Raw genomic sequence first — 14,464 nt, 5'->3', positions numbered from 1 at the left:
TGCAGGCTCGATCCCCAGTGCAGGAGGCAGCTGATCAATGTTTCTCTCATCGATGTTTCTAACTCTCTATCCCTCTCCCTTCCTCTCTGTAAAATCAATAAAACATATTTAAAAAGAAAAAAGAAAATCAGCGGGGACAGGCCATCAACTATTTAAAAGATTTCTCAACTAAGAATACATTAATATTTTAGAGTAAAATTAAAAATCCCCATTTTCCCAGGGATTCCATACCTACCTTTAACTGTATGCTACCTAAAATTTTCTTTATTTAGATTTTCCCCAAAATAAATTAAAAAACAACAATACTTCAGTTAAAAAAGAAATCCATAAACACTAAATTTTTTAACACCTTTATTTACTTCGTCTCTAACAGAGTTAATCAGTAACAGATATTCTATCTGTTGTGAAGAGAGTTAATTTCCCAGATTAAATATGCACTAAACATATACCTGTGACAATATTTTGAGATATATGACGCTAATAAAGGTAACATTTATTGGGCCAGCCACTGGGCCACTGGGCACATTACTTAAATTACCTCAGTTAATCCTTACAACAAGTCTATAAAGTAGGTGCTATTCTTATTCCCACTTTATAGATGAGGTTATAAATGAGGAACCATGACTGTAATTTAATCTCCTCTGACCCCAAACGTGAGGTCAGTGTTTACTCTGGCTATAAAAAGGTTGAATGAGCAAATTAGAAATAAAACAGAAATGCAGAAGGCATACTTAATCTCCTAGAAGGTCCTAGGTTTTAAGACATACTGAAAAGCAGAAGCTAATTGGGAAGATTCCGTCTGAAATTACACTGTGTTAGAACACTTTAAAATTCAGACTTTTACTAGTTAAGAGCAGGTTTCTTCTCACTACTACCCCCAACACTTAACCCAAATTAGTAGTATTGCTACAGATGATACAATATAGTGGATGTCAGCGGCCACTCTCCCAGGATCCATTTTCCTCCCTGAACAGTACTCAGAGCTCCGTTTATTTGTGGCCCTACCTCCCCAGGTCCTGGTGCTTTGGAGAAAGCTGACACACTCCCCTCAGGAGAAGAATAGGCCAATCAGAAGGGGGGAAAAAAATCTCCCATCCCCACCAATCAACAGAGGGCATTTGCCTGGCCATTGGGATTGGCTAAGGAATAAGCACATGGCTCAATTCAGGCCAATGAAATGCCAGGGTTGGTTTGCTGGGGAGGGCTTTCTGGAAAAGACACTTTCTCGTCTTTTTAAACTGATAAGAACAGATACTACACTTGATCTTAGCCAAAAGGCCGAGAAGCGATTTTCTCGTCTTTTTAAAGAGTTACTAGAAGTGATGTTTTCTTTACTTCTGGCCACTGGGATGTGCAACAAAGAGCCCAAGAACTTGCACAGCCATCTGCCCCCTTGAGAGAAGCCAACCTGAGAATGAACTGACCCCCCTTGAAGAGCGAGCACAGAGATGAAGAGAAACTGGACAGCTGATGGCTTGCTGAGCTGCCGTTTCTCACCTGCCCTGCAGTCCATCCCACGAGCAGATTCATTAGCCCCTGTGCTGGGGGAGGCCCTCTGAGTTTGGTTTTTTGACAGTCACAACCCCAAAGAATCCAAACTGACAAGCGAGAAATAAGAACACATGTACAGCTTCTTCCAAGCACTGCCTCAGATTTTGCTTTACACTGTTCCTCACTTTGTTCTCAAGAAAACGCAATGGGCTTTCAAGAAACACTTTCATGAACTAATGAATGGCCTTGGGCAAGTCGCTTCCCTTTCCAACTATAAAAAGATCTAAGTTTGACCAGAGGATTTCTGTTGTTCCTTCTGGCCCTCACAGCCAACAGTTTTGATTCCACAGTAGAAATCCTATATAATAAAGAGGTGATATACAAATTGACCATCACCCCAACACACAAGATGGCCACCCCCATGTGGTCAAAGATGGCCACTACAAGATGGCCGGCAGGGGAGGGCAGTTGGGAGGGGGGGGAACAGGCCTGAAACGGAGGGAAGTTAGGGGCAACCGGGCTGGCAGGGGAGCAGTTAGGTGTCGATCAAGCTGGCAGGGGAGTGGTTAGGGGCAATCAGGCCAGCAGGCAGGTGAGAGGTTGGGAACCAGCAGTCCTGGATTGTGAGAGGGATGTCCAACTGCCCATTTAGGCCTGTTTAGGTGGGGTCGGGCCTAAACGGGCAGTCGGACATCCCTTGAGGGGTCCCAGATTGGAGAGGGTGCAGGCAGGGCTGAGGGACACACACCACCGCCTGTGCAAGAATTTCGTGCACCAGGCCTCTAGTATCCTTTATAACATAATCCAAGGAGTCTGCAGCTCTTGCTGGGTCAAATGTTTTCCAATTGCAACTCCATATTCATCCCTCCACCCTTCTCCCCTCAGCTCTGCGCCCCCAGAGGTTCTGACCTCTATGGACAGCATCAACATGACCCCCTGCCTTCAGGCTTCTGGCTGGTGTGCCTAACAGGGGGCACCAGCAGGAGACAAGAGAACTGAGGGGTGTTCAACCAGGATATTCATTCTCGTGGCTCTTTCCTGCCATGTTGGTGTAGGTTGACTTCATCCTTCTACCAGAGACAGCCTTTCCATAGGGCTTCCCTTTCCAGTTCCAGCAGCCAGCCCCACCCTCTTCTTTTCGGGCCTGGGCAAGGGAACAGCGCCCTGACATCGCCGGCCGTGAGAAGTGTCCATAGCCCGGTGCTGGTTTCTCCTACCCTGCCCCAGCCACTATAAACAGGCCCATCGGTAGAGTCTCTGGGGGTTCTCCGCTTGAGTGAATCATCTGTTTCCTACTGGAACCCCAAGACACATGGCTTAGAAGTTAAATCAAAATCAGCCACAACAAAAAAGAAACAGGAGCAATCAATTCACAGAACAGAGAAGAAAAGTGTGGCACTTGCCGAGAAAAAAACCCACACGCACCAAAAGAATCAAATGGAGACATCAGTCACCACCCTCCTTCTCCACCGTCACTGAGAATTGGTGGAAAGCAACCATCTCTTGCTAGACCAGGGTTTTAACCGCAAAAGAAAAAAAAAAATCTGTTTATACACAAATGTATTGCTCCTTCAGACAGCTTCTGTGTGGAACCTGGCAGAGGAATCCCAGGTCTGTGTCTATTTTTTAGACGGACAAACTGAGCCTGGAAGAAGACACAGGGCCAGAGCTGATAAAAACACTAGAAATGCCCCCAGAGCTAGTTCAAAGGCTTGTTGGTCCAGGAATCTGCCTCTGACAGGCTCGGTGGAGTGTCTCAGAGCAGCCTTCTGGTCTACCATTCTCCAAAGATGTCTAATTCCCTCCCAACCATCCAGAGTTCGCCTTCATGAACGTCCTTCACTGTTCACAACAGCTCTGCAAAGTCCAGAGAGACAAGACAGGGTGCCCTCGGCCCCATTCCAAGTGACGCTGAATCCCAATACGTGATTCCACAATCACTGGTCGTTTCCCAAACTTTCCCAGAAATCTACGGCTGTCCAGGCCCAGAGCAGCCCTCCTCTCCTTCGTGGGGCATTTCCCACACCACAGGCATCAAAGAAACGATCTTATGGCCCCGTCACAAACCATTCAGACACCGAGAATTTCCAGAGACGCTACCTGTTTCGGGATTAAGAGGCTCAATCTTTCAGGGTCGTCCTGCTTTCGTGTCTTCCTCCTTCAGCATCCTCCGGAGCCAGGGCCTGTGGGAGTGACCGAAACAGTGCATTCAGGATACATGGCTTCGACATGGGAACAGATCGTCTCTCTCATCAGGGAGGCTAGAAGCAGCCAAGGACTGAGCCCTGAACACCCAACAGTTGATGGACCTGCCCAGAAAGAGGACCCTGCAGAGGCTGCAGAGGTGGGTCCCTGAGGGAGGAGAGGATTTAGGAGCGAAAGACACCCAACTCAGTGCTTGTAGCTGCTCATGCCCCAAACCCAAGTCATTGTGACTCTCCTCTTTCCCCTACACTCCACGTTCAACCCATCAGCAAATGATGTCGGCTTTATCTTCCAAACAGATCCAGACTCTCACCACATCTCACCACCTCCACGGCTACCACTTTGGTCCGAGCCGGCAGCTTCTCTCCCTAGGTCATTGCAGTCACCTCCTAGCGGGTCTCCCTATGCCCACCCTCACCTTTCTACAAGCATATGAGGTGAGCTGAACTGTGTCATAGATCGAACTGTGCCTCCCCCAAGTCCCTATGTTGAAGTCCTAACCCCCGTCCCTCAGAATGTGACCTTATGTGGAAATGGGGTCATTGCCGATGTAATCAGCTGTTGAGATGTGGTCATTATACTGGAATGGGATGGGCCCCTACTCCAGCATAACTGGTGTCCTCGTAAAAAGGAGAAATTTGGACACCAGCACCCAATCCACACGAGAGCATCGTGTGAAGACTGGCATTCTGCTGCCACAAGCCAAGGAGCTACCAGAAGTGAGGGGAGAAGCTTGGGCCAGGTCCTTCCCTAGCACCTTGAGAGAGAGCGCGTGGCCCTGCTGACACTTTGACCTCAGAATTCTAACCTCCAGACCTAGAAGACAATACATTTCTATTTTAAGCTGTCCTGTTTGTGGTACTCTGTTATTGCAGCCCTAGCAAACTATTATCCAATGCTCCCTGCAGCAGCCTCAGTGACCATTTAAAAATCACTCTTGTATTCAAAACACTCCTATACGTTTCATTTCCCTCAAAGTAAAAGACAACGTCCTTGAAATAACCTACAAGGCCCACACGTCCTGGCCCAGCCTCTTCCCGGACCTCTTCTCCTCCTCATCTGCTCTTCCTCAATGTTCTCCAGCCACAATGGCTTCCTCAAACATCCCCAGCAGGCTCCTGCCTCAGGGCCTTTGCACGGCTTTTCCCTCTGCCTCGAACACTCCTGCACTAAGTGTCCTTTGCTCCTCCAGGTTTCTGCTCAAATTTCACTTTCTCAGGGAGGCCCTCCACCGCCACCACTACCCTCTTTCCATCCCCCGCCACGTGAACGTTTTCTGTATAGCTTGATCACTACCTGCCATTTGTTCCTACTTTTATCCCTCTCCTCTCACACTAGACCATAAACTCTGAAAGTAAGGACCTCGTCCTATGGCATGTCCCTGAGCCCAGCACATAGTAGTTGCTCAAGAAACAGTTGTTGAAAGATTGATTTGTGGAATGAAAGGAGAGAAGAGAGTTACCAAAAGGAGGAAGTTGTCCACAGTGTCAAAAGCAGCAAAGAGTCCAGAAAGATAAGGACTGAAGTGTCCGTTGGGTGTGGTAACATGGAAGCCACAGGTGACCTCAGAGAGGGCAGTTCCTGCGGGAGGCGGGAGCCCTCTGCAGAAATCCACCAGGTCCCTCCCCTGTGCCAGGCACCCCCCCACCCCCACCCCGTGGGCAGAAGCCAGCCTGAGTGGGCCGTGGCAGCGAAGGAGCAGAGCCTGAGGACAGAGGCTCCCCAGACTTTTGCCGTCTGTGAGGGGAGGGGAAAAGGAAATGCGAAGTAGAGGGGACTGGAAAGTTCGAGGAAAGAGTTTGGTGCTGAATGACGGGAGGGGGCGAGGTCCCAGGAGCTACAGGAGACAGAGGGACCCGTGTCCTGGAAGAAGGTTCTCTGGGTCAGGGAGGGAACATGTCCTTCTCTGAGTGGAAGGGAACCAGGTTGGGAGGAGCCCAGATGCCAATAACCACCCAGGAGGGGAGGCAGGGACCCAAGTGGGCTCCCTGCTGTGGGAGAACCGTGCGAGTGCAGGTTGGCCCTGAAACGGAGCATCTCCTTAACTTTTGTGCCCTGAGTGCCTCACTCGCCTCACCCAGTGCCGACCCTGATGCCCTGATTGGAGAGAGAGCTGGCTGCCGGCCAGCACCTCTGAAGGCCCAGCTGACACTAGAAGCCATGGTTCCCTATGACTGTGGGGGTTCAGGGACAGGCCCTTGCCAGCCTTGATTTAGGAGGAGAGGCCTCCTAAGACTGAATTCGGGGGCCCCAAATAGCTCCACCCATTTCCGTCAAAGCTGCGTGCTTCTCCCAGCTCCCAGGCACAATGCTTTGAGCCTTTTGAGGCCTTGCTCTCCACTCCTCCAATGCCTCCCAGTCAATCAAAAACTGTGCCTCTTACAGTACGAGAGGACCCCGATTTGGTTGAGCACCTACTGTGTGCAGGGTGCAACACAAGGTAAAATCCTCAGACAACGATCCTGTTTATAGATGATGAGCTGAGATTCAAGAGATTCAGAAGCCTGCTCAAGGTCACACAGGTAGCAAGTGACAGAGCTGGGATCTGAAACCTTCCGTCTCTAGCTTCCTTTCTATGTTCATGTCTCCACCCAAGTCCAAGCCCTCAACGTTTCATTCCTAAAACTCAACAGGACAGATGCTTTCTAACTCACCTCCCAGCACCCCGTTCGCAGTGCACACACCCAGAGGAACCTCCCTCCAGCACTGTCTTCACCTGTCCCCATCCTATTAGATTGGCTCCCAATACGGGAAGATTTCACACTCTGCAGCCATCCTATGGGATCGTTCATAAACGATATACATCCCTTTCCAAGCTCATTTCCCACAAGCACCCTCCGCTCCACTCCATCCCGTGTGCTCCTTCCCTGGGCATCCCCCCCACCCCCCAGGTGACACACTTAGCAAACACGCATGCACAACAGCAGGAGGTGGCACGCCATGTGGGGCACGTTCCTGCCCCTGCCGCTGCACCCGTCTGAGTGCCCTGCTCTCCTGCAGTCCCCTGAGCATGTCACCCCCATTTGCTGAGGTCTTCCCCGCTCTCCTGCGCTCACTGCATTGAGCGTCTCCTGGCAAACGTTCCATATAGACTACCACCCCTTGAGGCTAATTCATAATCTGTGTTGGAAACACCAGAAACTGCCCACTGCTCAACACAGGGGGGGAATATTACTTGATCCACAAAACAACTCTGATAAAGTTCAGCTGACGTACTTCTAAAAGTTTTTCAGAAAATATAAGAGACAAGGGAAGAGGCACACGGCCTTCTCGAAGGTTTTGGGAGCATATCTGCTCTTCCTTTGCAGGAGCACCCGAGTCTGGCACCCTGTACCAGCTCTCCTAGCAAGGGGGGGGGGGTGGCTGGATTTAGCCCTCGCCTCCTCCTCCTGCCCTTACACACTCCAGGTCTTGGTATCGTCCTTAGCTACCCCTTCACACACTCTCATGGACACAGATAGAGATCCTAGCTTCTGCCCTTCTCAGGGAAAGAGCTTGAAACCAGACATCTGGCTGTGGGGAGTCATGATGACCAGCAGAATGGTCAGTGCTGGGTACCCAGAAGTAGACAAAAAGATACCCCATTTCTGGGGAATTGGGAGTTGGCCTTAACTCACTTCGATTGTCAGCACGGGCCACACGACAATTCTGGGATTCCCAGGACCACAGGCGGAGGCTGGTCGGGAAAAGTGAAAGTCAGCAAAGGCCTCGGACCATCAATTGTACCCCACAAGGACAGAACGGGCAGCCCCGGAGCAGTCAGAGTCTGGGAGTCAAGGTGACGCTGTCCGCCCAGATAACCAATAAGAAATCAAGATCTCCCCAACCAATGGCACCAGAGGCACAGTGTGGGCCTCATGACATCGCTGACATAATAGGAGCTCTGGAGTCGGGCCTGGGATCAAATCCGGACCTCGTGGCTGTCCAACCTTGGCCACTTAACCTCACCGAGCCTGGTTCTGCGTGTGCTAATGTGAGGCCTTAATAAAACAAGAAATGTATAGAAACATCCAGCACAGTGCCGGCTTTATATAAGGGGCTCAATGAGTGCTGCTTCCCGCCCTCCTTACAGCTTTCAGCTCTCGCAGCTCTCAACCCTCAGGAACAGGAGCAAGTACTGAGGCTACAGAGCATTTCCCGGCCAGAAGGGCTGCAAAGGATGGCAAAAGCCAGCAGAAGGGAGGGAACCGAACGGGCCGCCCCATGGCCGCTGAGAGAGAAGCGCTGGACTTCTGTGAATGCCCGGGTTTCAAAACGCACAGAGCTTCGAGCCTCAGACCAAACCCACACAGGAAGTTTGTGACAAACTTAGCAAACACGCAGGCACCCCTGCAGGAGGCTGCACTCCACTCAGAAAAGACGAAAACCAGCATTGGGGGGGGAGGGGCTCTGCGTGGAATAAAAGGAGCGCACCTGGCCGATGCTCCAAAAGCACAGACCGCTTCCCGGGCGCCAGGGAGCTCCTCACCCCAAGCTGCTCTGGGTTCCCAGGCGGGGTCTGGCCGCTCCTCCCGCTCTCCGTCCCTCCTTTAGCTCCTCAGGCACCAGGGGCCGTGAGCACCTTGAGCAGCGATGGGGCCTGGGGTGACACCGGTGTGTGCCATCGTCTTTGGCTGGAAGAACTCAGCACAGAGTGAGGAAGTGGCGGGCGGGGCTCCACAGGGCTCCTCACTCTCCACCTGCCGCTCCAGACCAGGTCTTCACGCTGCCAGCGTTTCCTCCTCTGAAATCCCGCCCGTCGCTACCACGTGCGTGTGGACCGCTCACACTGGTATGAGGCGCTACGACTTCAAGTCACGGCTATGCAAGTGCAGGCAAAGGTGGACACCCCTAACCTCCATGATGTGTGTCCCATCACCCCGACCAGAGTAAGAACTAGGCGGTCCCTTCCCCTTTGCGCGCAATCTCTCAGCACCTGTGGCTTGAGCCTGGCTAGTAGGCCACCTTTGGGGGGTGGGCTCCAGAAAATACCTGGTAAATGAGTAGACAACATCAGTACCGCGTCTACTATTCTACCCGCACCAGGTTGTGTCCCACTGCCCTGGACCCACCTTCCGCGGACAGGTCCCCGGTTCCACCCCTCCTGGGTGAACGGCCCAATGGTAAAGTCAGTCCTGTCAGCCGCACTGCCCGCCCCTCCCTCAGCACCTCAGGCAGTGGTTTCCCCACCTCTCTAAGTCAGGTTCCTTTTAAAAAAATGACTCATTTAGGAAGAGACAAAACCAAAACTTCAATGGTAAAGATAAAACAGCACCGCGTCTCTTTAAACACCTCCTACTCCATGTAGAATTTAGATCTGAGAACGCCTCCCCGGGCTGGACCTCCCAACCTGGGACTTACGGCACACGCAATTCTTCTAGCAAAAACATTTCCAGTAAGGTCTTCTCTCTGACCTTTTCGGGTTCTCCTTTACACACAGAGGTGGCCTCAGGCCTCCAGGCAGTCGCTTTTTCCAAAATGCGGGAATAAGGAATTAAAGTCCGTGCGAAACTCCTGGGTCCAAAATGAATTATTTAATGTTCTGTGATTATGTTTGCGATTCTGACTTACTGGAGAAAGAATGTTGGCATTATTTCAGTGGCCTATTGTGAATTATGGGGAGTTTTTCATAAATAGTACGATTTCTTGCTATGTAAGAAGTTTACAACATCTGCGCATAGCATTTGAAAGGAACAAAAATTGGATACATAGAATCCCAGCACTGTGGGGCTCAACGGAGCAATGAAGAGAATCCAGGGGTTCTCAGTGCCGGCTGCATTTAAAAAACTCCCAGGCCCCAGCTCCAGAGGTTTGGATACATGTGGACGGGATTGGGGCTCTGGTATTGTGTGTGTGTTTTCAAGTTTCCCAGCAATGTTAATATGCACCCAGGGTTGAGAAGCACTGATCTAACGCAGATAAGAAAATGAGATCTGAAAAAATTAAGGTTCAGTCCAAGACGGCTCAGCCAGACACGAAACCAGAACCAAATCCGACATGTACAACGCCCGGTTCAGTTCTACAGTGTTGCTCGTATTTCTAGTATTCCCAGATTTGTTAAAATATAGATATTTTTTAGTTTGGGGAATTCACACAGAGTTGCTGACGTTTTGTTTTGCCAAGCAAGGTATTTTTATAAATAACTACCAATTACTATCACTGCTTCCGGATAGCTCTCTTGTTCATTTGCATACCCACCTCTCTCTCCACCCCAAGCCCAGTCCAGGAGGTAAGGTCTGACTATAGCAGGCCCTGGTCTAGTCTCACTCACCTCTCCTCACCCTGCTCCTCACCACCCCCATGTGACAAATCCGAACAAAAGCCAGGCCTCGAAAATTCTCCATCTCCTCCGTTCCCTAACGCCACAATATCTACTTCTGAAAGTCCCTTCACTAACCCACAAACTACTTCCCAGTCCCGCCAAACCCACCCTACACCTTCCTGACTGTCACGTGACAGCTAATATTTGCACAAGTGACCACAACCAGCATTTAGTTTGTTATCCCACACATATTATCGCTTCTACATTTCCCAATAATCAAGGATAGACTGGAAACTTTAGAAGAGGGATAAAACTCGGAGGTAGGGGAGGGGGGAGGGCAAAGGGGGTTCTCCTTACACCCTTCAGTTTGAATTTGGGACAAGCATGCATTTTTTCCCATGGGAAATGAAAATTTCTCCTATCCGGCCCTGGCTTCTGCACCCTGCCTAGAGCCAGGTCTACCTCTACAACTGACCCCGGGCCACCTTGGGGCCAGTCCCCAAGGATAGATGTAGAAGAGATGCCCTAAGACAGCTGTCAGGCCTGCTCAGCCTCATCTCCCCCTGCTCCCCAAGTTTCTGCCATGTGGATCAGCTGTTCTCTCCTCAGTGTCTCCTCTGGTCCCTGCCTCTCCGTTCCTACCCAGGCTGTGCCACCCACTTGTTTCCTTCCCGAGCCTTCACCAAGGCAAGCAGCCACACCCACTCCAAATGACACTCAAGCCCACAACTTGTGGATCTGGAGCCAAGAAACTCTTTGGATGACGTGTAAACTGTGGAGTTCTCCACAGTCCTCACTGCTCCCTAATGTCTAACAAGGCAATGAAGAAAGGCGAGAGAGGCTTCCTGGCCACAAGAACCACAGGCTCAAAGGCCTGAGGTCGGAGGGGTGTGAAGCGCTCACAGAAGGAAAGGTGTTTGGGACATCTGTCCCGGCAGGTCCGAGGCCCGGCAGAGAGGAACTTCCAAAGAGACTGAACAGCAAAGAGAGGCTTGAGCGAAGGGCCATCCACCTGTCATCTGCTACTCGTCCATCCAACTGCTTCCCCACTCTACCCTTCCCGCCTCCAGCTGGGCCTCAGCCCGCAGGAGTGGGTGGAAAAATAGGAACAGAGAAAAAACAAGTGAGATGAAGCAACACTGCACGGAGGCAGGCCGAGGTCCTCCCAGTGCAACCGAAGCGACTGACCTTGGGTGATCTGGAGGGGTCAGGGGACATGGTGCTTAGGCCTCTTCTTGATGTCACCCCCAAACGTGAAGCACGTTTGTCAATTATCCAGACTTCCAGGGACCCCCTCCCCCGCAAGAGACTTTTCTAAAGAACTGTAAAACCTCTAAACTGCTAAAACACAGGCTGGCCATGCTCCACCCAGATGTCGCTGTGTCCTGTGGGGCCTTGCGGGTAACCCCCGTGGAGGGCACTGGACCAGCATTGCCTCCTGTCCTGTGGGAAGGAAGGCTTGGACAATTTTGGTTCTTCGATTGCCCACCCCCATTGGGCCTGACGGCTTGGTTGATGCTACGCTCATCTTCCCTGGGAAAGCCGCTCCGCGGAGCAGTGCCCAGCTGTTCGGTAGCAGTACGCGCCCTTCTTCTCTCCCACACACTCCACCACACTGTCAGCTCCTACTGGGCTCAGCTCTTGCTGCTTCTCTTTCTTTTTTAAAAAATCCTCCATTCTGGCTCTCTGGGGGCATTTATTAACTGAGGAGAAAACCAATCCTCCAACACGCTGGCTCTTATCAAGCTGGAGTCTTCTGGAGACTGAGGACATGTACACACGCAGAGGAGCAGGGTGACAAAGGGTGGACAGTTAACTGCTTGCGAGAGGAAAGGTGTGTGGGAGGCGGAGGAGCGGGGCTGGAATGGTGGGAGGTCTCAGAGAGGAAGTGAGATCTGAGTTGGGTATTTTAAAAAGGGTTCAATTGGGTCAAGTGGAGAGGAAGTGGCAAGACCATCCCCAGGCAGTGGGACCAGCACACACGTGGGGCTGACCACAGGGTGGGGAGCGCCCTGAGCGGGGGACGGAGGCCCTGAGGCAGGGAGAGGTTATGACTGTGCACGGAGGTGTCAGACAGACTTGCTCTGAGCTCAGCTATGCCTCTTGTTAGCTAACTTACCTCAGTCCCGCGTTCTTCATCGGCAGCATGACGAAGGCGAGGATAACCACGGGACCTGCCTGCTGGGGTTACCGGGGAAGATGTGGCGAGAGGATGCATGCCAAATGCTTAGCATGCTCAGGGCCTTCGGGGATTGCTGTGTGTTATTCCTGCTACAGTCAAAACCACCCAGTGCTCATCCTGCTGATGGAGACAAGGCCCTTTCTTCTTTGTCACAGCCACGATGCTGGGAAGAATGGGACAACTGGCTGACGGTACACTCTGAGGAACCTAAGAAGTGTAAGAGCCAGCTGTACATGGAAATGCCCAGGGTACTCCACACACACACACACACACACACACACACACACACACACACCACAACTTCTCCATCTTGGACCACCGACTTCCTTATAAGAACTACACATTTCTTTCCCTTTTCCTCCTGCTTCTCCACGGTTTGTGTCCCTTCAGCTCCTGTTGTCGTGGGTCACTTTCCCGAAGATGACAGCTTCCCACTGTCGCCAGCCCCGGGTGCCTGGCTATCCTTGGGTTTCCCCAACCTGCGCACACTTCTACAAACACTCCCCTCATTAACGCCTCTCCAGGTACACCCTTCGCACGTGCCCACCACATGCAGGGGCCGAGGTGCACACCTGTCTTCCTCTCACTCTTTTCTTCTCCTCAGAGACAGTGCAAATGGCCGTGTTTAAGATTCCTTAATCAATAAAGAAAAATAATTAAAAATAAAAAAGACATGAGCACCAATGCGTTTTACCCAAGGGCAATCCACCAGGTGGGGATTTAACATCCCTAGGAATCTAGATGTAACTGAGGAGGCTCAGGGAACGGCCATTCCCCCCACCCAGGCGGGGCCTATTAAAGGCCCTGGCTCCTCCTAGACCAGTGGTTCTCAACCTTCTGGCCCTTTAAATACAGTTCCTCATGTTGTGACCCAACCATAAAATTATTTTCATTGCTACTTCATAACTGTAATGTTGCTACTGTGATGAATCGTCATGTAAATATCTGATCTGCAGGATGGTCTTGGGCGACCCCTGTGAAAGGGTCGTTCGCTCGCCAAAGGGGTCGCGACCCACAGGTTGAGAACCGCTGTCCTAGACCATCAATCATACAGTGGAGCTCCTACAAAGCACCAGAACCTAGATCAGGGCCCAGTACACAGAGTAAGTGCCCAACTAGCATTTGTTGATGCAGGTCCTTCTGGGTAAGGAGGCGAAATCCAAGAGACCTTTCCGGGAAAGGTCCTCCATGGAAGCAGCTACTCGGCCGGCGGCTCCGAGATGCCCTGTGCGCATCCTGTCACATGACCTGCAGCACTGAGATGCCCCATCCATAGCCAGCAGGGGTTCAGATTCCAGTCCTTCATTCCACAAATGCTATTTCCTGGTTTCCCATAGAGTAATTCCTGAGGCTGATGGTTTCCTTGCATCTCTCTTGCTGTGTTTATTACTCCCACTCCCTCACAGGGCCAAACTCACCCTCGGCTCCGTGCAATGAATGCAAAGGCATTTAGTAAGTGCTTACTGTGTACAAGCATTGTGCCAGGCACTGGAGACCCAAAGATGATTAAAAAAATAAAGGTCTCAGGATCTAAGTGTCACAAAACAACAACAACAACAAACAACATGAAGGACAAAGGCTTACTACTGACTAAGGCAATGGTTCTCAACCTTCCTCATGCCGCAACCATTTAATACAGTTCCTCATGTTGTGGTGACCCCCAACCATAAAATTATTATTTTCGTGGCTACTTCATCACTGTAATTTTGCTACCGTTGTGAATCGTCATGTAAATATCTGATATGCAGGATGTATTTTCATTGTTACAAATTGAACATAATTAAAGCATAGTGATTAATCACAACAACAATATGTTAATTATATATGTGTTTTCCAATGGTCTTAGGCGACCCCTGTGAAAGGATCGTTCGACCCCCCCCCAAAGGGGTCGAGACCCACAGATTGAGAACCGCTGGACTAAGGGGATCCTCAATGAGATAAAGCTCAAACTACAATGGGTGTTGAAGGGCGGGGCTGTGACCATGGGGAGAGAGGGGAAGCAGGATGAGACCTGAAGAAGCAGGTGGGAGGTGGAGGGACATGGGGCGGACGAGAAGGGCTGAATGGATAGGGACCAGAGCAACAAAGAGCTGGGCAAGGAGCTTGTCTCAGGTTGGGACTCCTTGATTCAAAAACCAAGCACCTTAACAGCAGACATGACACCGCACCGGGAGGGTGCGTCCTTCCAGCAGCCTCCGAAGTTAAAAGGCCCCCACCCCCACTTTGGAAACCGTTAAAGGAAGCCGGGCTGGATCTGGGGTAAAGGTGCTGTCCTGAAGGGATGTTTCTCGGCCTGCCACTCGCCACCAGCCCGGCCTGCCCTGGGCTCAGCCAGCCCCAGATCC

General features: G+C 51.1%; 1 protein-coding gene and 1 pseudogene across 15 annotated transcripts in view; both read right to left on the bottom strand.

The window, feature by feature from the left end:
* The window catches only part of TRERF1 (transcriptional regulating factor 1), a 212,922-nt gene that overhangs the window by 126,368 nt on the left and 72,090 nt on the right, over positions 1–14,464 (bottom strand). For 13 of the 15 annotated variants that reach the window (XM_059701666.1, XM_059701665.1, XM_059701663.1 and 10 more), the window contains exon 3: positions 3,592–3,674. The exons of the other annotated variants lie outside the window; for them this stretch is intronic. The gene's annotated coding sequence lies outside the window, so the exon portion shown is untranslated. The remainder of the gene's footprint in view (positions 1–3,591; positions 3,675–14,464) is intronic. 15 annotated transcript variants of the gene reach the window in all.
* LOC132237869 (U2 spliceosomal RNA) lies at positions 1,130–1,290 on the bottom strand (annotated as a pseudogene).

Source organism: Myotis daubentonii, chromosome 6, assembly GCF_963259705.1.
Source record: "Myotis daubentonii chromosome 6, mMyoDau2.1, whole genome shotgun sequence".
NCBI lineage: Eukaryota > Metazoa > Chordata > Mammalia > Chiroptera > Vespertilionidae > Myotis > Myotis daubentonii.
The sequence above is the reverse complement of the archived record's forward strand: the minus strand, read 5'-3'. Positions and strand labels throughout refer to the sequence as shown.